This window comes from Scyliorhinus canicula, unplaced genomic scaffold (assembly GCF_902713615.1).
Source record: "Scyliorhinus canicula unplaced genomic scaffold, sScyCan1.1, whole genome shotgun sequence".
Lineage (NCBI taxonomy): Eukaryota > Metazoa > Chordata > Chondrichthyes > Carcharhiniformes > Scyliorhinidae > Scyliorhinus > Scyliorhinus canicula.
In genome coordinates, this window is record NW_024055751.1 from 924,552 (window position 1) to 948,308 (window position 23,757).

Genomic DNA, 23,757 nt, shown 5'->3' on the forward strand with positions numbered 1-23,757 from the left:
CCTGACCAAAGATCCAGTTGTCCAGCTTCGACAAAGAGTCACCCAGACTCGAAACGACACTTGCCATCTCTCTCCACAGAGCCTGTCAGACATGACGAGACTGTACTGTGTTTTCTGTTTTTCTTTCCCATTGACGCATCCGCAGTAAGTTGCTTTTATCGTACATTTAGACATGTTTGAAATGGTGATTAAATATGTTCATCTGCATCTGTAAACCCAAAAGATTCTGTGGTGGATGAACAAACTGCTAATATCCGAATCGTGGCAAAATAGGGAAGGCTTTTCTTCCCCTGGCATCTTGAATATTCCGTATTTCTGACTTTGTTGCAGGAATTTTAATATCTCATGAGAGACCAAATCTCATGTTCCTCGAACGTGCGAGATTGAGGAAGAAAGGTATTTTGTGCAAACATTCCTCACACAAAATGAGAAGCACGCAATGTTTCTGCCCGGTTTCGAAACGGGGACTTTTCGCGTGTTAGGCGAATATGATAACCTCTACACTACAGAAACTGCTGGGAGCATCGCAATCAGTGGCCCTGTGCAATGTTGAACCTCAATGTACTGTTGCAGCTTCTAACGGTTCCTCTGAGAGGCCATGTAACTTATTGGAAGAAGCCGTTTCTTTAAAACTGATGTCTCAACTTATCAAAGGATCAGATATTGAACTTTGCTGAACTGGAGGTAAGTTATGTTTTGCTTGAAGTTAATTTGAGAGGGCAGGGCTTTCATCAGTAACCACAGCTGAAACGAGAATTGATGATACCCTGCTCAATTTGCTCTGCATCGGGAAACAGCTGTCCAACCCACTGAACTAAAGGGGACGCCAAAACTAGGAACTGCGAGCCAGCCAGGGGTCGAACCTGGAATCTCCTGATTCGTAGTCAGACGCGTTATCCATTGCGCCACTGGCCCACAGCAGTTATAGACTTTTGCTATTCCTCGATGATGAAGACCAGTTACGGGATTGAGGTTATATTTAGCAACAGACTAAACTGGAAACACCAGATGTTTCTGCCCGGTTTCGAACCGGGGACCATTCGCGTGTAAAGTGAGTGTGATAACCACTACACTACAGAAACAGCTGGCATCGCAGATTCCAACGGACCTGTGTCACCTTCAACTCAACTGCCTTGTTGCAGCTTCGCATGGTTCGGCTGAGAGGCCATGTCACTTCTTACAAGAACACGTCTATTTCTTTAAAACAGATGTCTAAACTTACAAGCCAGTAGAAGAACCTATATTGAACTGAAGAATTTGTTCAGCAAATCTCTAACGGCGAAATGCTCTCTTCTATTATTAATGCAGCATTCTGAAATCCAACAGAAAAAAGCAACCGACTTTACACAATATTTGTTTCGTTATTCAATGATTGAGTTGAGTTTAAGAATTGACAATTATGTGTTTTTTATATTTGACCTCTTTGTGTTTTGGTGTGTAAAATGCTGCAGCCTAAATACCGTTCATGTATAAGAAAGGAGGGGTAATACGAAATCAACATTGAGCCTGGATTCCCACACTGGCTTTTCCCGTTTCTCCACCAGGAAAACCGTTTTTTCTTTCCCAAAGCTGGTTCAGTTATGTCTCTGGCATTTCCTCTAAGTCAGTTACAGTCTCGTTTGTGTCTGTCCTTTTGAGTACACGTTACTATAAGACATCCTTCAATCTGGCCTGTTGCATTTGCTGATCCCAATGCCATCTTCTCTGCATTGGAGAGACTAAATGCTGACTGGGTGACCACTTTGCAAAACACCTTCGCTCCATCGACAAACTGGTGGCAGACTCTCCTGTCGCTTGCTATTTGAACTCACTGTCCTGCTCTCATGTCCACATGTCCGATCATGGCATGCTGCAATGTTCCCATGTAGCTCAGCACAACGCCGAGGAACAGCACCCGAACCTCCGAATAGGCACGGTACAGCCTTGCGGATTTTACAGTATGCTCAATAACTTCGCACGGTGAAATCACTCTTCCCACTTCACCACATGTTTATTTCCATCAACTTATTTTCATTGCTTCCATTGATATGTCTTCCTCTCCCATTGTCTCCCCCTCCCCATTCCCCTAGCCAATCGCATCCCTCTTGTGAAATCCGCCCCTTGTTCCTCATTGTCATCTGCCATTAACACATTCTAATCTTCTAATCGCCTCTGTCAGCACAGTTCTTAACACTGATTAGAAACATTTACGTTCCCTTTTTCTTTCGACCCAACACATTTTTCTTCTTCTCCACCCATGGCTGGCCGTCTGTCGAGGCCCAATGCTTCACGCTCCCCCCCCCCCCCTTCCCCCCACCCCTTCCCCCCCCCCCCCCCACACACCGCCAGTCTACACCTGACCAAAGATCCAGTTGTCCAGCTTCGACAAAGAGTCACCCAGACTCGAAATGACACTTGCCATCTCTCTCCACAGAGGCTGTCAGACCTGATGAGACTGTCCTGTGTTTTCTGTTTTGCTTTCCCATTGACGCATACGCAGTAAGTTGCTTTTATCGTACATTTAGACATGTTTGAAATGGTGATTAAATATGTTCATCTGTAAACCCAAAAGATTCTGTGGTGGATGAACAAACTGCTAATATCCGAATTGTGGCACAATAGGGAAGGCCTTTCTTCCCCAGGCGTCTTGAATATTCCGTATTTCTGACTTTGTTGCAGCAATTTTAATATCTCATGAGAGACCAAATCTCATGTTCTCGAACGTGCGAGATTGAGGAATAAACGTATTTTGTGCAAACATTCGTCACACAAAATGAGAAACACGCGATGTTTCTGCCCGGTTTCGAACCGTGAACCTTTCGCGTGTTAGGCGAATGTGATAACCACTACACTACAGAAACTGCTGGGAGCATCGCATCAGTGGCCCTGTGCAATGTTGAACCTCAATGTACTGTTGCAGCTTCTAACGGTTCCGCTGAGAGGCCACGTAACTTATTGGAAGAAGCCGTTTCTTTAAAACTGATGTCTCAACTTATCAAAGGATCAGATATTGAACTTTGCTGAACTGGAGAAAAGTTATGTTTTGCTTGAAGTTAATTTGGGAGGGCAGAGCTTTCAAAAGTAACCACAGTTGAAACGAGAATTGAAGATGCTCTGCTCACTTTGCTCTGCATCGGGAACCAGCTGTCCAACACACAGAACTAAAGGGGACGCCAACACCAGGAGCTAACTGCGAGCCAGCCAGGAGTCGAACCTGAATTTTCCTAATTCGTAGTCATATACGTTATCCATTGCGCCACTGGCCCACAGTTGTTCCAGCCTTTTGCTATTCCCCGATGATGAAGATCAGTTACGAGATCGAGGTAATATTTAGCAACAGATAAACTGGAAGCACCAGATGTTTCTGCCCGGTTTCGAACCGGGGACCATTCGCGTGTAAAACGAATGTGGTAACCACTACACTGCAGAAACAGCTGGCCACACAGATGCCAACGGACCTGTGTCACCTTCAACTCAACTGCCTTGTTGCAGCTTCGCATGGTTCGGCTGAGAGGCCATGTCACTTCTTACAAGAACAAGTCTGTTTCTTAAAAATAGATATCTAAACTTACAAGCCAGAAGAAGAACCTGTATTGAACTGAAGAATTTGTTCAGCAAATCTCTAACGGCGGAATGCTCTCTTCTATTATTAATACAGCATTCTTAAATCCTACAGAAAAAAGCAACCGACTTTACACAATATTTGTTTCGTTATTCAATGCTTGAGTTGAGTTTAAGAATTGACAATTATGTGTTTCTTATATTTGACCTCATTGTGTTTTGGTGTGTAAAATGCTGCAGCCTAAATACCGTTCATGTATACGAAAGGAGGGGTAATTGCAAATCAACATTGAGTCTGGACTCCCACACTGGCTTTTCCTGTTTCTCCATCAGGAAGACCGTTTTTTCTTCCCCAAAGCTGCTTCAGTTAAGTCTCTGGCATCTCCTCTAAGTCAGTTACAGTATCGATTGTGTCTGTCCTTTTGAGTACACATTACTTTCAGACATCCTTCAATCTGGCCTGTTGCATTTGCTGATCCCAATGCCATCTACTCTCCATTGGAGAGACTAAATGCCGACTGGGTGACCACTTTGCAAAACAACTTCGCTCCATCGACAAGCTGGTGGCAGACTCTGCTGTCGCTTGGTATTTGAACTCACTGTCCTGCTCTCATGTCCACATGTGCGATCTTGGCCTGCTGCAATATTCCCATGTAGCTGAGCACAACGCCGAGGAACAGCACCCCAACCTCCGAATAGGCACGGTACAGCCTTGCGGATTTTACAGTACGCTCAACAACTTCGCACCGTGAAATCACTCTTCCCACTTCACCACATGTTTATTTCCATCAACTTATTTTCATTGCTTCCATTGATACGTCTTCCTCTCCCATTGTCTCCCCCTCCCCATTCCCCTAGCCAATCGCATCCCTCTTGGGAATTCCGCCCCTTGTTCCTCATTGTTATCTGCCATTAACACATTCTAATCTTCTAATCGCCTCTGGCAGCACAGGTCTTAACTTTGATTAGAAACATTTACATTCCCTTTTTCTTTCGACCCAACACATTTTGTTATTCTCCACCCATCGCTGGCCGTCTGTCGAGGCCCAATGCTTCACGCTCCCCTCCCCCCCTCCCCCCCCCCCCCCCCACCCCTCCCCCAGCACCCCCCCAACCCCCCCCCCCCCTCCCCACCTCCCACCACCCCCCCTCCCCACCCCCCCACCACCACCCCCACCCCCACCCCCACCACCACCCCCACCCTCCCCCCCCACTTCCCCCACACACTCCGCCAGTCTACACCTGACCAAAGATCCAGTTGTCCAGCTTCGACAAAGAGTCACCCAGACTCGAAACGACACTTGCCATCTCTCTCCACAGAGGCTGTGAGACCATATGAGACTGTCCTGTGTTTTCTGTTTTTGTTTCCTATTGACGCATCCGCAGTAAGTTGCTTTTGTCGTACATTTAGACATGTTTGAAATGGTGATTAAATATGTTCATCTGCATCTGTAAACCAAATAGATTCTGTGGTGGAATCCAGTTTGAGCTCAGCTTCTCAAAGAAAACACAATGTGAACGAATCCCGCTGCTGTTCCTCGAGTGGCTGTTGAGCTTCTTTGGAACATTTCACGACGCCGAGGTCCGGGAGGTCAGCGTTAAGATCCAGCTCCCCAGTCAGTTCAATTCTCCACTTTGTCTCTGTGGATTAGATGGGTCACGTCCCTGTGGTTAACACAGATCTGGAGCATCAATTTTATCCAAACGCACTCCAGCTCAGACACTGTCTCTCTCTCTCGAGCATCATCTGTGGGGAGAGAAACGACGTAAACATTCCAAGTCCTGAGAAATCTTTTTCAGAGTGGGCCAATGTAAATCAACCCTGCCGTCAGCATCGCAAACAATTCGTAATCCCTGACCTGGAGTAAAGAGCCTGTCCTGGATTTAAACCCACGACCACTCCCATAGGCATTGCTTGAAAATCCTTAAACGAGAACCAGACCTCGAGACCAAAGAGCACAAATTTGAGACCGACATTCAGCAAAATATTACTTATGTTAATTTCGATATACTTTCTACATCTCACGGCTTTATATGTTGAGACATCTGTTAATTTAAGAAACAGCTGTCGCTTGCAACAAGGGACCTGGCCTCTCAAAAAGACCATCAGAAAAGCAGCAACACAGTGAGGTTGTACATTCCGCACGTTCATTGATTGTCAGCGGTTTCTGTAGTGTAGTGGTTATCACATTCGCCTTACACGCGAAAAGTCCCCGGTTCGAAACCGGGCAGAAACATCGGACATTTAGCATTTCGTGTGAGAAAAGTTTGCACAATTATTGGGCACAAAATAATTCTGTTTCCTGAATGTTGCCGGAATCTCGTGTGTTCCAAGACTATGAAGTTTCGTCTCACATGAGCCACTACACTGAATTGAACATTAAGGCCTAAGGAATGAATTTTCGGCAGGCAATGAGAGGTGAAGAATTTTCATATCTTCGCACAGCTCGGATATTAGCAGCGAGTTCATCCACAACAGAATTTCAGCGATTTACAAATGAACATATTTTATCACCATCTCAAACATGACTAAATGTGTCACAAATGCAATTTACTGCGGATGCTTCAAACAAAAACAGAAAATACTGGATAATCTCAGCAGGTCTGACAGCCTCTGGGGAGCGAAATGGCAGCTGTCGTTTCTAGTCAAGTGGACTCTTTGTCAAAGCTGGAGAACTGGAATTGGAGATTCAGACGATTGTGGGTAGGGGTGGTGGAGTGCCGTATTGGGCCTCGATAGAGGGCTAGCAACAGGTGGGAAATGACGAAAATGTCCCGGGCAAAAAGAAAAAGGGAATGTAAATGAGGCTAATCAAGGCTATGAAAGGTGCTGATGGCGCATCAAGCGGTCAGAATGTGTTAATGGCAGAACAAAGGTAAGCAGTGTGTCAGAGAACAATTACAAACAGGGATCAGATTGCTGAAGTAGGATGGTATGGGCTGGGGGGAGGGGGGCAATGCTGAGGGTAAAACATATCAATGGAAGGGATGATAAGTTGATGGAAAAAACATGTGGTGGAGGGGGAAGTGAGAGTTCACAGTCTGAAGTTGTTGAACTGATAAAATGAAAGGGACAAAGAGCTGTCTGAGTCCACCAGAATTAGTCAATAGAAATGTGAATGCCCACACATAGACAAACTTCTCGGGAACGTATTGGTTCCATGCAGTTTGAGCTCAGCTTCTCAAAGCAAACCCAATGTGAATGAATCCCATGTCAGGGAACCAAGAGGTGAAGGAATCAGTGGGAAGCGTAGCTGCTTAGGATTACAAAAAATCACGAAAAGACAGAGCTCAGGAGAGGTTACGATAGTCCCCATCTCACAAAATATGACACAGTGTATGGAAAGGCTCAGTAAACCAAGGTCCACCACGCTAAGAAAACAAAAAGGGACAGTCAATAGGGAATTAAAGGTGCTATATTTAAATGCCCGCAGTGTACGGAACAAGGTAGATGAGCTTGTGGCCCAGATTGTGACTGGCAGGTATGATGTGGTAGGCATCACAGAGACGTGGTTGCAGGGGGTTCAGGACTGGCAGTTAAACATCCAGGGATTTACAACCTATCGAAAAGACAGAGAGGTGGGTAGAGGGGGCGGGGTTGCCTTGTTAATTAGAAATGAAATTAAATCAATAGCACTAAACGACATAGGGTCAGACGATGTGGAGTCTGTGTGGGTAGAGTTGAGGAACCACAAAGGCAAAAAAACCATAATGGGAGTTATGTACAGGCCTCCTGACAGTGGTCAGGACCAGGGGCACAAAATGCACCACGAAATAGAAAGGGCATGTCAGAAAGGCAAGGTCACAGTGATCATGGGGGACTTCAATATGCAGGTGGACTGGGTAAATAATGTTGCCAGTGGACCCAAAGAAAGAGAATTCATTGAATGTTTACAGGATGGCTTTTTGGAACAGCTTGGGATGGAGCCCACGAGGGAACAGGCTATTCTGGACTTAGTGTTATGTAATGAGCCAGAATTGATAAAAGACCTTAAAGTAAGGGAACACTTAGGAAGCAGTGATCATAATATGGTAGAATTCAGTCTGCAATTTGAAAGAAAGAAGGTAGAATCAGATGTAAAGGTTTTACAGTTAAATAAAGGTAATTACAGGCGCATGAGGGAGGAACTGACGAAAATCGACTGGAAGCAGAGCCTAGTGGGAAATACAGTAGAACAGCAATGGCAGGAGTTTCTGGGAGTAATTGAGGACACAGTACAGAGGTTCATCCCAAAGAAAAGAAAGGTTATCAGAGGGAGGATTAGGCAGCCATGGCTGACAAAGGAAGTCAGGGAATGCATCAAGGCAAAAGAAAGAGCCTATAATGTGGCAAAGAGTAGTGGGAAGTCAGAAGATTGGGAAGGCTACAAAAACAAACAGAGGATAACAAAGAGAGAAATAAGGAAGGAGAGGATCAAATATGAAGGTAGGCTAGCCAGTAACATTAGGAATGATAGTAAAAGTTTCTTTAAATACATTAAAAACAAACGGGAGGCAAAAGTAGACATTGGGCCGCTCCAAAATGACGCTGGTAATCTAGTGATGGGAGACAAGGAAATAGCTGAGGAACTTAATAAGTACTTTGCGTCAGTCTTCACAGTAGAAGACATGAGTAATATCCCAACAATTCAGGAAAGTCAGGGGGCAGAGTTGAATATGGTTGCCATCACAAAGGAGAAGGTGCTAGAGAAACTAAAAGGTCTGAAAATTGATAAATCTCCGGGCCCAGATGGGCTACATCCTAGAGTTCTAAAGGAGATAGCTGAAGAAATAGTGGAGGCGTTAGTTATGATCTTTCAAAAGTCACTGGAATCAGGGAAAGTCCCAGAGGATTGGAAAATCGCTGTTGTAACCCCCCTGTTCAAGAAGGGAACAAGAAAAAAGATGGAAAATTATAGGCCAATTAGCCTAACCTCGGTTGTTGGCAAAATTCTAGAATCCATCGTTAAGGATGAGATTTCTAAATTCTTGGAAGTGCAGGGTCGGATTAGGACAAGTCAGCATGGATTTAGTAAGGGGAGGTCGTGCCTGACAAACCTGTTAGAGTTCTTTGAAGAGATAACTAATAGGTTAGACCAAGGAGAGCCAATGGATGATATCTATCTTGACTTCCAAAAGGCCTTTGACAAGGTGCCTCACGGGAGGCTGCTGAGTAAAATAAGGGCCCATGGTATTCGAGGCAAGGTACTAACATGGATTGACGATTGGCTGTCAGACAGAAGGCAGAGAGTTGGGATAAAAGGTTCTTTTTCGGAATGGCAACCGGTGACAAGTGGTGTCCCGCAGGGTTCAGTGTTGGGGCCACAGCTGTTCTCTTTATATATTAACGATCTAGATGACGGGACTGGGGGCATTCTGGCCAAGTTTGCCGATGATACAAAGATAGGTGGAGGGGCAGGTAGTATTGAGGAGGTGGGGAGGCTGCAGAAAGATTTAGACAGTTTAGGAGAATGGTCCAAGAAGTGGCTGATGAAATTCAACGTGGGCAAGTGTGAGGTCTTGCACTTTGGAAAAAAGAATAGAGGCATGGACTATTTTCTAAACGGTGACAAAATTCATAATGCTAAAGTGCAAAGGGACTTGGGAGTCCTAGTCCAGGATTCTCTAAAGGTAAACTTGCAGGTTGAGTCCGTAATTAAGAAAGCAAATGTAATGTTGTCATTTATCTCAAGAGGCTTGGAATATAAAAGCAGGGATGTACTTCTGAGGCTTTAGAAAGCACTAGTTAGGCCCCATTTAGAATACTGTGAGCAATTTTGGGCCCCATACCTGAGGAAGGACATACTGGCACTGGAGCGGGTCCAGCGGAGATTCACACGGATGATCCCAGGAATGGTAGGCCTAACATACGATGAACGTCTGAGGATCGTGGGATTATATTCATTGGAGTTTAGAAGGTTGAGGGGAGATCTAATAGAAACGTACAAGATAATGAATGGCTTGGATAGGATGGACGTAGGGAAGTTGTTTCCATTAGCAGGGGAGACTAGGACGCGGGGGCACAGCCTTAGAATAAAAGGGAGTCACTTTAGAACAGAGATGAGGAGAAATTTCTTCAGCCAGAGAGTGGTAGGTCTGTGGAATTCATTGCCACAGAGGGCGGTGGAGGCCGGGACATTGAGTGTCTTTAAGACAGAAATTGATAAATTCTTGATTTCTCGAGGAATTAAGGGCTATGGGGAGAGAGCGGGTAAATGGAGTTGAAATCAACCATGATTGAATGGTGGAGTGGACTCGATGGGCCGAATGGCCTTACTTCCACTCCTATGTCTTATGGTCTTATGGTCTTAATCCCGCTGTCTCCGCCGCAAAGAAATGAAGAAAACATGCGGTTTGACCAACGGAAAAACTCGAAGGGCTCGTCCGGGATTTGAACCCGGGACCTCTCGCAAATTCCGACAGCGACACACACAAAGCGAGAATCATACCCCTAGACCAATGAGCCCCGTAAAAAGAGTCAAAGCATACTGTCATTGCCATCGAAAATCAATCTAACATCTGCGGAGAACGCCAAAAGTACTGCAAGAACTCAGGTAGTCAGGCGGCATTTGTCGACAGGACAACAAAGTTCGTCTTTCACCATCACCTTTCATTAAAACCGGGACAGGTTAGAAATCAGAATGGGGTTCAGTGCAGTTAGATTGCGAATATACAGACCGGACGATGTACCACATGCTATGGTATTAGCAAAAGCCGGCACAGCCGCCGAGATTGGTCATCATTAACATATTGACGATGAAGAAAGAGGAGATCTCAGGACGATAACTGGCGGCTGCCAACAAGTCTAAAAAGAATGGTTATCTCAATATAAACGCGCTCAGTGTGGAGGATGGAGCGGTCTGTTACTGTGCAATGAGCACAGTGTCACAAAGCAGCTACAACCACGTACGAGAGCCTCAGAGAGTATTTTCAATTCCAGTAAATTTGCGTTCCTGCCCTTGTACCGGAGGATGGTTTGATCTGGATTCAGAAAAATACTCAGGTCTATTTCTCCACAATTGCATTGCCGTCTGTGTCCTTGTATAGGTCAATAGAGGAGCCGTTTCGGATTCGTGAGATTAATCAGCATGTCGCGATGCACAGTAAATTTAAGCTTGGAATATCCACTTCCGAGCAGCAGTAATGAAAGTTCTCAGATGTGGGGATAATAAAACCTTCCAGGACCGTTAACTTAGGTCGACCTTATGCCAACGAGTCTGAGCCCCTAGTAGTCTTCAGCGGAACATTGATTTTCTGATCGAAAATACATCAAATCTATGTTGACAATTCCTGCTTTCTGTTATGTAGGTTCCCAGATAAGGGACGTGTTTCAAAGAAAGTGTGGTGCTGTCCAAGTGAGTTCTGTAAAATCCACGGGCCTGTGATGATTCCACGTCTCCCAAATGTCCATCCCCGCGGGACCATGTGTACGCTCCTTCCAGATGTTTTCCGCACTGCCTCAGGGGACCAATATTGCCAGCATTCTCATTCGGTCCCTGGCAATCAGAGAATTGGCCGTCACTGTTGAAATGCACAGAGTTGCAATTTGGTTGTCGTCTCGGTGGCGCAATCGGTTAGCGCGTTCAGCTGTTAACCGAAAAGTTGGTGGTTCGATCCCACCCACAGACGAATTGTTGTTCCACTCCTGGATGATATGTTTTTAGGGGCTGTTTCGGACAGGGCTAAATCACTGGCTTTGAAAGCAGACCAAGCAGACCAGCAGCACGGTTCGATTCCCGTAACAGCCTCCCCGAACAGGCGCCGGAATGTGACGACTAGGGGATTTTCAGAGGAACTTCATTTGAAGCCGACTGGTGACAATAAGCGATTTTCCTGTTCTGATAACACGTACCGTGCACCGGCTGCGGCATGGAGTTGCCTCTATCGCTGCAATATCCTTCATGGCGCCGAGCTGGGGAATAGCTCAACGATGCTGTGTCTCCCCCGATAACTCAGGAGATTGTGACACCTCCTCACGGACCTGCTGACAGACGAATGTTGAGCAGGAGTTGGCTATTCATCCCCTTGAGCCTTCTCCAACATTCAATAAGTTCGTGACAGATGCGAACATGACCTCAGATTCACATTTCACCTACCCCGGATAACCTTTGATTACCTTTTCAGTTGAGAATCCAACCACATCTGTCTTAAAATCTTCAATGGGCCTATCTCAGCCGTCTCTGGAGAAGAATCCCTCAGAAAGAAAGCCCAAAGATCTACATAACCGGGCCGGGTCGAGCAGTATCTCTGGCCATGATGTGGAGATGACGGCGTTGGACTGGGGTGAGCACAGTAAGAAGTCTTACAACACCAGGTTAAATGATTCTGTTTGGTGATTCACCTGAGGAAGGAGCTGCGCTCCGAAAGCTCGTGTTTGAAACAAACCTGTTGGACTTTAACCTGGTGTTGTAAGACGTCTTACTATATCTCTGGCAGCAGCGCATCCCTTCCCGATGAACTTAGTGCATTCTATGCTCGGTTTGAGCAGGTAACCAACAAGCCGCTGTCGAGTGCCCCAGCAGCCCTTAATTCACCCATACCCACCATTACAGTTTCTGAAGTCAGATCGGCCTTCCGGAAAGTGAACCCACGGAAGGCGACGGGCCCGGATGGGATCCCTGGTCGTGCACTCAGAGCCTGCGCATACCAGTTGGCAGAGGTATTCACAGACATCTTTAACCTATTCCTACTCCACTCCGAGGTCCCCACCTGCTTCAAGAAGACCACCATCATACCGGTACCAAAGAAGAACGAGGCAACATGCCTCAATGACTGTCCTCCGGCGGCCCTGACGTCAGTTGTAATGAAGTGCTTCGAGAGGCTGATCATGAAGCGCATCACCTCCATACTCCTGGAACGCCTTGACCCACTTCAATTCGCATACTGTCGCAACCGGTCAACATCAGACGGCATTTCCCTGGCCCTACACTCATCCCTAGAGCATCTCGAAAAAAAGGACTCCTACATCAGACTCCTATTTATTGACTACAGCTCCGCCTTCAACACCATAATCCCAAAAATCGCGGGTTCGAATCCCGCCCGTGCCTCGGTGCTGATCCATTCAAAGTCCTCTGTAACGTTTCATTGTCTCGCAAACACTTGCAGCATGAAATATCATTCACCTATTTTCCTCATTGGACATTTCACCTTCAGCTAATGAAAATAATTCCAGACAATTTGACTCTGAAAAAAGCGATGTTCAGAGCAGTTCCCCTTTTGTACCTTCTTCGTCAGAACCAAAATAAAGAAAACTAGTCTGTTGAGCCCTGCTATTATTCTGAGTTCTAACCTCCGCATGTCCACCAAAGTCTTGGCATTCTTTCGACTTCGTCGCATCCATGGTGTGAACCGAGAACTCCAGGGATGATTTGCACAGATTAAGCATCGTTTTTTGATTAGAAACACCTATAGTGACAAAGATAGTGTATAAACAGCTGAAATTTAGATTTCTGTCTAGGTTTCCCGCCCTGATATGCATTGCAGTCAACACTGAATCCACTCAACAGCCGAATTCTAACACGGAGTAAACCGAATCCGGCAGCAGAGGGCGCCAAATTCAAGCACGGGCGTCAGAAACTCACCTGATAGGATGGGAGGCGAGCGATGTCACAATAGACCCTCTCCCTGCACTGCACTAAGTTCCCTCTCTCCTACACAATCCCTGACTCAGTCCAGTCCAGTTCACTGGGAGAGATTCAGTCAGACATGGTCGTGATAATACTGGCGGCGCTTTGGCACAGTAAGTAGTTATAGTGTTAATTAAACCAGATTAGTATATTAATACACATAGGCTAGAGTATAATTAACGATCGGGAATGTCTATGAAGTGCCTGCATCAGAGGTCCCAGAAAATGCCGCAGATACAAGCAAATTTGTATCAACTCTGTTTAAACTCAGGGCGGCACGGTGGCGCAATGGTTGGCACTGCTGCCTCATTGCACTGAGGACACGGGTTCGATCCCGGTCCCAGATCACTGTCCGTGTGGTGTTTGAACATTCTCACTCCCACAACCTAGATGTACAGGCTCAGTGGACTAGCCACGCTAAAAAGCACCTCTTAATTGAACAAACTCTAACTTTATAAAGGAACAACAATCTGTTCATTTCAGTCCTTCACTTTCGCAGGCCGGCAATGTTCAATCCAGTAGCTCAGTCACCAGTGACAATAACAGTCTCAGAAGGGGCTTCGGTGAAGTTAAATTGCCAATATAAAGGCCCCAACATGTACAAAATGCAATGATATCAGGAGAAACCGGCACAGCCACCGAGATGGATTATCACCAACAACTCAGCAATGAAGAAAGATGTGGGTTCAGGACGATATCTGGCGTTTGCTGACAAATCTAAACAGAACGGTTACCTCAGTATAAGCGCATTCGATGCGGAGGACGGGGTGGTCTATTACTGCGCACTGAGAAACAGCGTTCGAGAAAACCTAAAGCCCCGTACACAACCCTGAGTGAGTGTTTACAGCATCACTGAGGTTCCTTTCCGAGAAGGAATTGACCCCAGGCTCAGGCAAGCAATCATGTCTATTTACCGGACATGTCTCTGTCCTTGTGTAGATCAAGAGAAGAATAGTTTGGGAAATCTTGAGAGCTATGGTTGAAAATATCAGCCATGATTGAATGGCAGAGCGGACTCGATGGGCCAAGTGACCTAATTCTGCTCCTATGTCTAATAGTCTTATGGTCTTATTATGGTCTATCATACCGCAAATTGTATTGTAACTTTAAAACCTGAATATCTACCTACCGGCAGAGGGTGGCACTCAACTGAGGAGATGGACGAAAATCATGGCCTGCTCTTGCAGAAAGTCCAAGGACAAAGACTCCTCGTTACCTGTTCTTTTAATGCAAAGCAGAATGGATCAATACGTGCTGCGGTACAAAATGTACAAGGTACTTAATGGGCGGCACTGTGGTTCAGTAGGTTGCACTGCTGCCTCATGCTCCTAGGACCCGCGTTCGATTCCCGGCATGGTTCTCTATCTGTGCGGAGTCTGCACGTGCTCCCCGTGTCTGCGTGGGTTTCCTCCGGGTGCTCCGGTTTCCTCCCACAAGTCCCGAAAAGGTGAATTGGACATTCTGAATTCTCCCTCTGTGTACCTGAACAGGGGTCGGAGTGTGGTGACTCGGGAATTTTCACAGTAACTTCATTGCAGTGTTAATGTAAGCCTACTTATGACACTAGTGAAGATTATTATTACGACATGTTCTTGAAAATACAGACAAATGTGTCATTTGAAACATGGAAGTCTGGCAATATCTGGTTTGAGAGGGTACAGGGAAAGATCCCACAAAAGTTTCATAGCAGCTGCAAAGAGCAGGGTTATAAAATGCAGATTCTTGCTCACAAGCAGGCTAATCAAACACATAGGTTTCATGTGGTAAGCTAAAACAATGGCTCACACCTTCATGGAATGTAACTATCTCAGGAAGCATCTGAAAAAGCATGGATGAGAGTTTCAATTGAATTAAGTGACACTTAAACACAACATCGAGGGCCGAAGGGCCTGTTCTGTGCTGTACTGTTCTATTCTAATTGCATTAAGTGACGAATGTTTAAAACAGGCAAGTCTTTCAAGTCACAACCAAGTTAAATTTTAGCATACAGTTAAAAGCAAAGTTTCACACCTTAATTGAAATAAACTCTCTTAGTAAACAGCTGGAAAGGATGGAAGATGCCCAGTCGAATTTGGTGTCAATTTTAAAGTGTAAAATTCTACGAACATCAAGACAATTAAAAGAAATTGGAGACGACCTGTCTACGAGAAACATAATTTAAGTCAAAATCAAAGTCAAAGTTATGAGCTGGGGACAATTGGAAAATTAAACGATTCGAAATCACAGAAATAAAAGTTAACTATTGAAACCAAAGCATTTTTTCATCAGATCTGAGAGGAGATGATATGCCCAAAATGAATAATTAGTTGTAGTAAGATGTTTTCATCAAAGATACTTTTAAACTATCAAAGTGAAACAAGCCCATTTACAATAAAGTCGTTAAAACTTAATAACTCTCAGAAAGAGGATATAAACCCAGGGAGCAACAGCAACAGCAACAGCAATAGGAGAGAAGGGGAGGAGAACTCAGAGAGAGAGAGAGAGAGCTCGATCATGGGAAAGACAAAGCAAACAGCCGAGTTTAAACAGTTATACATCTAAGGAAGACTAGAATTTAAACAGAGCCAGAGCCAGCTCTCACAGCTCGGTGCATGGGAAGGACCGGACACAGCAACCGAGTTCACCAGCGAATACAACTCAAGAAGACCAGATTTTAAGAAGATCGATTGTCAAGGTGGGACTGAAGGTCTGTACAACCAACCAGCAGCAGCCAGAAGCAAGATCTTTTTTCCTTTCTGTAAATAAAGTGTTTGCAGCTTTTAAAAGAAAAAATATAATAATAAAAATAACTTAACCTGAAAAAGTGGTTATTACCTTACTTCACTTCCTTAATAACGCAGGACCCAGGACATCAATGCTATTAAGGGGTAAGTAGGTAAAATTCTTCGGTGAAGGTATGGGTTATACCGGGGGATAACTTGAAAAGATAGTTTGACCTGAATAGCACCCACAGAAGCCTGCATTGGAGTCAGGGAGTGAGAATCCCTGTTCACCATTTAGAATATCAACCTTTTTTTTTGGTATGGGGGAATTCTAAGAATAGTGGTGAGTTTTAACTTCAGACAATGTACGCTTAATGTATAATAACCGCCGAGCAACATGAGAATTACTATCAGTTGGGACATGGAAAGCACATGGTGCCAGGTTTAGACTTTAATAGAAATCAATTTTTCGATCGAAAATACCTGAAATTTCTGTTGACACGACATGTCTTCTGTTCGATTCCCACGCAGATCAGGGACATACTTCGCCCATTTATGTTATGAAGAGACGTTGCATAGTTTTGGGTGTACAAGATTATGAGGGGCATGGCAGGGTGGATAGGGAGCAGTTGTTCCCCTTAGTTGAAGGGTCAGTTACGGGGGGACACAAGTTCAAGGTGAGGGGCAGGAGGTTATGGTGAATTTGAGGAAAATCTTATTTAGCCAGAGGATGGTGACTGTTTGGAGTAAACTACGTGGGAGGGTGGTACAGGCAGTGTGCTTCACATCCATTAAATAGTACCTGGCTGAACACATGGCACGTCTTCACATTCAAGGCTATGGAACACGTGCTGACAAATGAGGTCCTGTAGTTAGTCCTGTATTTTTCACATGTTGGTGCAGACTCGATTGACCGGAAGGCCTCATCTGAATTGCTTGGTTCTGTGCATCTGTGATTCTGAGTGCTATAACATTCCTGGCGCTATAATAATTCCGCGAGTGACAAACGTCCAGGATTTCTACGTACATATTTATGTCCAGGTATTGGCTGCCCAATTTTACTGGCCTTGTCTTTCACTGGCGTGTCACTGGCTATCAGAGGAATGCATTTCTCTGCTGCAATAAAGCAAGATGTGATAATGTTGTGATAACAAGTACCGTGAGCCGGCTGCAGTATTGGGATCGCCGCACCATTGAAGGATACGGCCTGCTGGACCTCTCGCAAATTCCGACAGCGAGACACCCAAAGCGAGAATCATACCCCTAGACCAACGCCCTTCTAATCCACAGAGCCCAAGTGGAGAATTGAACTGACTGGAGAACTGGATCTCAACGCTGACCTCCCGGACCTCGGACTTTGAATTGTTCCAAAGAAGCTCAACAGACATTTGTTGCTTCCATTGATCTGACAGAGAGCTGGCACAGACACGGCGGGCGGAATGTCCTCAATCTGTGTTGTAATCATTCTCTGATTTGATGCGGACCTCCCCTTGTGGGCAGGAACCCAAGGCCTCTTCTCATTTAATCTCTCTTGACTTGCCCCCTATTAGAGCCCTTTCCTGTTGTTCTGTTTGCTCCCTCCGGGATTTCACTTGGTCAAGACGCCCTACATTTCTAACCTGTCCCAGTTTTAATGAAAGGTGATGGTGAAAGCCGAGCTTTATTGTCCTTTGGACAAATGCCGCCTGACTCCCTGAGTTGTTCCAGTATTTTCCGCTTTCTCCACAGATGCTAGAGTCACAGACAGACTCTTGGCGGTTGTGGCAAGGACTAAACAACATAACGGGCTACAAAGCGAAGCCGAGCAGTATCTCTGGCAGCAGCGCACCCCTCCCCGATGAACTAAATGCATTCTATGCTCGGTTTGAGCAGGTAACCAACAATCCGCGGTCGAGTGCCCCAGCAGCCCATAATTCACCCATACCCACCATCAAGTTTCCGAAGTCAGATGGGCCTTCCTGAAAGTGAACCCAAGGAAGGCGATGGGCTGGGACAGGATCCCTGGTCGTGCACTCAGAGCCTGCGCATACCAGCTGGCAGATGTATTCACAGACATCTATAACCTATCCCTACTCCAGTCCGAGGTCCCCACCTGCTTCAAGAAGACCACCATCATACCGGTACCAAAGAAGAACAAGGCAACATGCCTCAATGACTACCGCCCGGTGGCCCTGACGTCAGTTGTAATGAAGTGCTTCGAGAGGCTGATCATGAAGTGCATCACCTCCATACTCCCGGAAGGCCTTGACCCACTTCAATTCGCATACCGTCGTAACCAGTGCACATCAGACGCCATTTCCCTGGCCCTACACTCATCCCGAGAGCATCTCGAAAACAAGGACTCCTACTTCAGACTCCTATTTATTGACTACAACTTCGCACCGTAAAATCACTCTTCCCACTTCACCACATGTTTATTTACATCAACTTAATTTCATTGCTTCCATTGATATGTCTTCCTCTCCCATTGTCTCACCCTCCCCATTCCCCTAGCTAATCGCATCCCTCTTGGGAAATCCGCCCCTTGTTCCTCATTGTCATCTGCCATTAACACATTCTAATCTTCTAATCGCCTCTATCAGCACCGTTCTTTTTTTTTTAAATTTAGACTACCCAATTATTTTTCCAATTAAGGGGCAATTTAGTGTGGCCAATCTACCTATCCTGCACATCTTTGGGTTGTGGGGGTGAAACCCACGCAGACACGGGGAGAATGTGCAAACTCCACACAGTAAGAAGTCTTACAACACCAGGTTAAAGTCCAACAGGTTTGTTTCAAACACGAGCTTTCGGAGCACGGCTCCTTCTTCAGGTGAAGAAGACCTTCTTCCTGGTGACCTGAAGAAGGAGCCGTGCTCCGAAAGCTCGTGTTTGAAACAAACCTGTTGGACTTTAACCTGGTGTTGTAAGACTTCTTACTGTGCTCACCCCAGTCCAACGCCGGCATCTCCACATCAAAACTCCACACGGACAGTGATCCAGGGCCGGGATCAGCACCGTTCTTAACACTGATTAGAAACATTTACATTCCCTTTTTCTTTCGACCCAACACATTTTTGTTATTCTCCACCCATGGCTGGCCGTCTGTCGAGGCCCAATGCTTCACACTCCCCCCGCCCCGCCTACTTCCCCCACACACTCCGCCAATCTACACCTGACCAAAGATCCAGTTGTCCAGCTTCGACAAAGAGTCACCCAGACTCGAAACGACACTTGCCATCTCTCTCCACAGAGCCTGTCAGACCTGCTGACTGTCCTGTGTTTTCTGTTTTTCTTTCCCATTGACGCATACGCAGTAAGTTGCTTTCATCGTACATTTAGACATGTTTGAAATGGTGATTAAATATGTTCATCTGCATCTGTAAACCCAACAGATTCTGTGGTGGATGAACAAACTGTTAATATCCGAATCGTGGCAAAATAGGGAAGGCTTTTCTGCCCCCAGCGTATTGAAAATTCAGCATTTCTGACTTTGGTGCAGGAATTTTAATATATCATGCGGGACCAAATCTCATGTTCCACGAACGTGCGAGATTGACGAAGAAAGGTATTTTGTGCAAACATTCGTCACACAAAATGAGAAGCACGCAATGTTATTGCCCGGTTTCGAAATGGGGACCTTTCGCGTGTTAGGCGAATGTGATAACCACTACACTACAGAAACTGCTGGGAGCGTTGCAATCAGCGGCCGTGTGCAATGTTGAACCTCAATGTATTGTTGCAGCTTCTAACGGTTACGCTGAGAGGCCATGTCACTTATTGGAAGGAGCCGTTTCTTTAAAACTGATGTCTCAACTTATCAAAGGATCAGATATTGAACTTTGCCGAACTGGAGATAAGTTATGTTTTGCTTGAAGTTAAATTGAGAGGGCAGGGCTTTCATAAGTAACCACAGTTGAAACGAGAATTGATGATGCCCTGCTCAATTTGCTTTGCATCGGGAAACAGCTGTCCAACCCACTGAAATCAAGGGAACGCCAAAACTACGAAATGCGAGCCAGCCAGGAGTCGAACCTGGAATCTCCTGATTCGTAGTCAGACGCGTTATCCATTGCGCCACTGGCCCACAGCAGTTCCAGACTTTTGCTATTCCTCGATGATGAAGACCAGTTACGAGATTGAGGTAATATTTAGCGATAGACTAAACTGGAAACACCAGATGCTTCTGCCCGGTTTCGAACCGGGGACCATTCGCGTGTAAAGCGAATGTGATAACCACTACACCACAGAAACAGCTGGCAGCGCAGATTCCAACGGACATGTGTCACCTTCAACTCAACTGCCTTGTTGCAGCTTCGCATGGTTCGGCTGAGAGGCCATGTCACTTCTTCCAAGAACACGTCTATTTCTTTAAAACAGATGTCTAAACTTACAAGCCAGTAGAAGAACCTATATTGAACTGAAGAATTTGTTCAGCAAAACTCTAACGGCAAATGCTCTCTTCTATTATTAATGCAACATTCTGAAATCCTACAGAAAAATGAAACCGACTTTACACAATATTTGTTTCGTTATTCAATGCTTGAGTTGAGTTTAAGAATTGACAATTATGTGTTTCTTGTATTTGACCTCTTTGTGTTTTGGTGTGTAAAATGCTGCAGCCTAAATACCGTTCATGTAGAAGAAAGGAGGGGTAATTGCAAATCATCTTTGAGCCTGGATTCCCACACTGGCTTTTCCCGTTTCTCCATCAGGAAAACCGTTTTTTCTTTCCCAAAGCTGGTTCAGTTAAGTCTCTGGCGTCTTGAATATTCCGTATTTCTGACTTTGTTGCAGGAATTTTAATATCTCATGAGAGACCAAATCAGATGTTCCTCGAACGTGTGAGATTGAGGAAGAAACGTATTTTGTGCAAACATTCGTCACACAAAATGAGAAGCAAAAGGTTTCAACCCGGTTTCGAACCGGTTACTTTTCGCGTGTTGGGCGAATGTGATAACCACTCAACTACAGAAACTGCTGGGAACACCGCAATCAGTGGCTCTGTGCAATGTTGAACCTCAATGTACTGTTGCAGCTTCTAACGATTCCGCTGAGAGGCCATGTAACTTATTGGAAGAAGCCGTTTCTTTAAAACTGATGTCTCAACTTATCAAAGGATCAGATATTGAACTTTGCTGAACTGGAGATAAGTTATTTTTTGCTTGAAGTTAAATTGAGAGGGCAGGGCTTTCATAAGTAACCACAGCTGAAACGAGAATTGATGATGCCCTGCTCACTTTGCTCTGCATCGGGATTTTGTTCAGCAAATCTCTAACGGCGAAATGCCCTCTTCTATTATTAATGCAGCATTCTGAAATCCTACAGAAAAAAGCAACCAACTTTACACAATGTTTGTTTCGTTATTCAATGCTTGAGTTGAGTTTAAGAATTGTCAATTATGTGTTTCTTATATTTGACCTCTTTGTGTTTTGGTGTGTAAAATGCTGCAGCCTAAATACCGTTCATGTATAAGAAAGGAGGGGTAATTCGAAATCAACATTGAGGCTGGATTCCCACACTGGCTTTTCCTGTTTCTCCATCAGGAAAACCGTTTTTTCTTTCCCAAAGCTGGATTAGTTAAGTCTCTGGCATTTCCTCTAAGTCAGTTACAGTATCGTTTGTGTCTGTCCTTTTGAGTACAAATTACTTTCAGACAGCCTTCAATCTGGCCTGTTGCATTTGCTGATCCCAATGCCATCTACTCTGCATTGGAGAGACTAAATGCCGACTGGGTGACCACTTTGCAAAACACCTTCGCTCCATCGACAAACTGGTGGCAGACTCTCCTGTCGCTTGCTATTTGAACTCACTGTCCTGCTCTCATGTCCACATGTCCGATCTTGGCCTACTGCACTGTTCCCATGTAGCTCAGCACAACGCCGAGGAACAGCACCCCATCCTCCGAATAGGCACGGTACAGCCTTGCGGATTTTACTGTACGCTCAACAAATTCGCACCGTGAAATCACTCTTCCCACTTCACCACACGTTTATTTCCATCAACTTATTTTCATTGCTTCCATTGATATGTCTTCCTCTCCCATTGTCTCTCCCTCCCCATTCCCCTAGCCAATCGCATCCCTCTTGGGAAATCCGCCCCTTGTTCCTCATTTTCATCTGCCATTAACACATTCTAATCTTCTAATCGCCTCTGTCAGCACAGTTCTTAACACTGATTAGAAACATTTATATTCCCTTTTTCTTTCGACCCAACACATTTTTGTTATTCTCCACCCATCGCTGGCCGTCTGTCGAGGCCCAATGCTTCACGCTCCCCTCTACCCTCCACCCACCCCCCACTTCCCCCACCCACTCCGCCAGTCGACACCTGACCAAATATCCAGTTGTCCAGCTTCGACAAAGAGTCACCCAGTCTCGAAACGACACTTGACATTTCTCTCCACAGAGGCTGTCAGACCTGCTGAGCCTGTCCTGTGTTTTCTGTTTTTCTTTCCCATTGACGCATAAGCAGTAAGTTGCTTTTATCGTACATTTAGACATGTTTGAAATGGTGATTAAATATGTTCATCTGCATCTGTAAACCCAAAAGATTCTGTGGTGGATGAACAAACTGCTAATATCCGAATCGTGGCAAAATAGGGAAGGCTTTTCTTCCACTGGCGTCTTGAATATTCCGTATTTCTGACTTTGTTGCAGGAATTTTAATATCTCATGAGAGACCAAATCAGATGTTCCTCGAACGTGCGAGATTGAAGAAGAAAAGTATTTTGTGCAAACATTCGTCTCACTTTGCAAAACACCTTCGCTCCATCGACAAACTGGTGGCAGACTCTCCTGTCGCTTGCTATTTGAACTCACTGTCCTGCTCTCATGTCCATATGTCCGATCTTGGCCTGCTGCAATGTTCCCATGTAGCTCAGCACAACGCCGAGGAACAGCACCCCATCCTCCGAATAGGCACGGTACAGCCTTGCGGATTTTACTGTACGCTCAACAAATTCGCACCCTGAAATCACTCTTCCCACTTCACCACATGTTTATTTCCATCAACTTATTTTCATTGCTTCCATTGATATGTCTTCCTCTCCCATTGTCTCCCCCTCCCCATTCCCCTAGCCAATCGCATCCCTCTTGGGAAACCCGCCCCTTGTTCCTCATTTTCATCTGCCATTAACACATTCTAATCTTCTAATCGCCTCTGTCAGCACAGTTCTTAACACTGATTAGAAACATTTATATTCCCTTTTTCTTTCGACCCAACACATTTTTGTTATTCTCCACCATCGCTGGCCGTCTGTCGAGGCCCAATGCTTCACGTTCCCCTCTACCCCCCACTCACCCCCCACTTCCCCCACACACTCCGCCAGTCTACACCTGACCAAATATCCAGTTGTCCAGCTTCGACAAAGAGTCACCCAGTCTCGAAACGACACTTGCCATCTCTCTCCACAGAGGCTGTCAGACCTGCTGAGACTGTCCTGTGTTTTCTGTTTTTCTTTCCCATTGACGCATAAGCAGTAAGTTGCTTTTATCGTACATTTAGACATGTTTGAAATGGTGATTAAATATGTTCATCTGCATCTGTAAACCCAAAAGATTCTGTGGTGGATGAACAAACTGCTAATATCCGAATCGTGGCAAAATAGGGAAGGCTTTTCTTCCACTGGCGTCTTGAATATTCCGTATTTCTGACTTTGTTGCAGGAATTTTAATATCTCATGAGAGACCAAATCAGATGTTCCTCGAACGTGCGAGATTGAAGAAGAAAAGTATTTTGTGCAAACATTCGTCTCACAAAATGAGAAGCACGCAATGTTTCTGCCCGGTTTCTAACCGGGGACTTTTCGCGTGTTTGGCGAATGTGATAACCACTACACCACAGAATCTGCTGGGAGCATCGCAATCAGTGGCCCTGTGCAATGTTCAACCTCAATGTACTGTTGCAGCTTCTAAAGGTTCTGCTGAGAG

General features: G+C 45.3%; 6 non-coding genes across 6 annotated transcripts; 1 reads left to right on the plus strand and 5 right to left on the minus strand.

Annotated features, from left to right (window-relative positions):
- Positions 1-842: 842 nt before the first annotated feature.
- On the minus strand, positions 843-915 carry trnar-acg. Its single transcript has one exon. It is a non-coding gene; the product is annotated as a tRNA-Arg (tRNA).
- A 94-nt stretch (positions 916-1,009) lies between these two features.
- On the minus strand, positions 1,010-1,082 carry trnav-uac. Its single transcript has one exon. It is a non-coding gene; the product is annotated as a tRNA-Val (tRNA).
- Positions 1,083-2,767: 1,685 nt separating this feature from the next.
- On the minus strand, positions 2,768-2,840 carry trnav-aac. The gene has a single exon. It is a non-coding gene; the product is annotated as a tRNA-Val (tRNA).
- Positions 2,841-5,704: 2,864 nt separating this feature from the next.
- Positions 5,705-5,777, plus strand: trnav-uac. The gene has a single exon. It is a non-coding gene; the product is annotated as a tRNA-Val (tRNA).
- Positions 5,778-19,840: 14,063 nt separating this feature from the next.
- On the minus strand, positions 19,841-19,913 carry trnar-acg. The gene has a single exon. It is a non-coding gene; the product is annotated as a tRNA-Arg (tRNA).
- Positions 19,914-20,007: 94 nt separating this feature from the next.
- Positions 20,008-20,080, minus strand: trnav-uac. The gene has a single exon. It is a non-coding gene; the product is annotated as a tRNA-Val (tRNA).
- Positions 20,081-23,757: the final 3,677 nt, after the last annotated feature.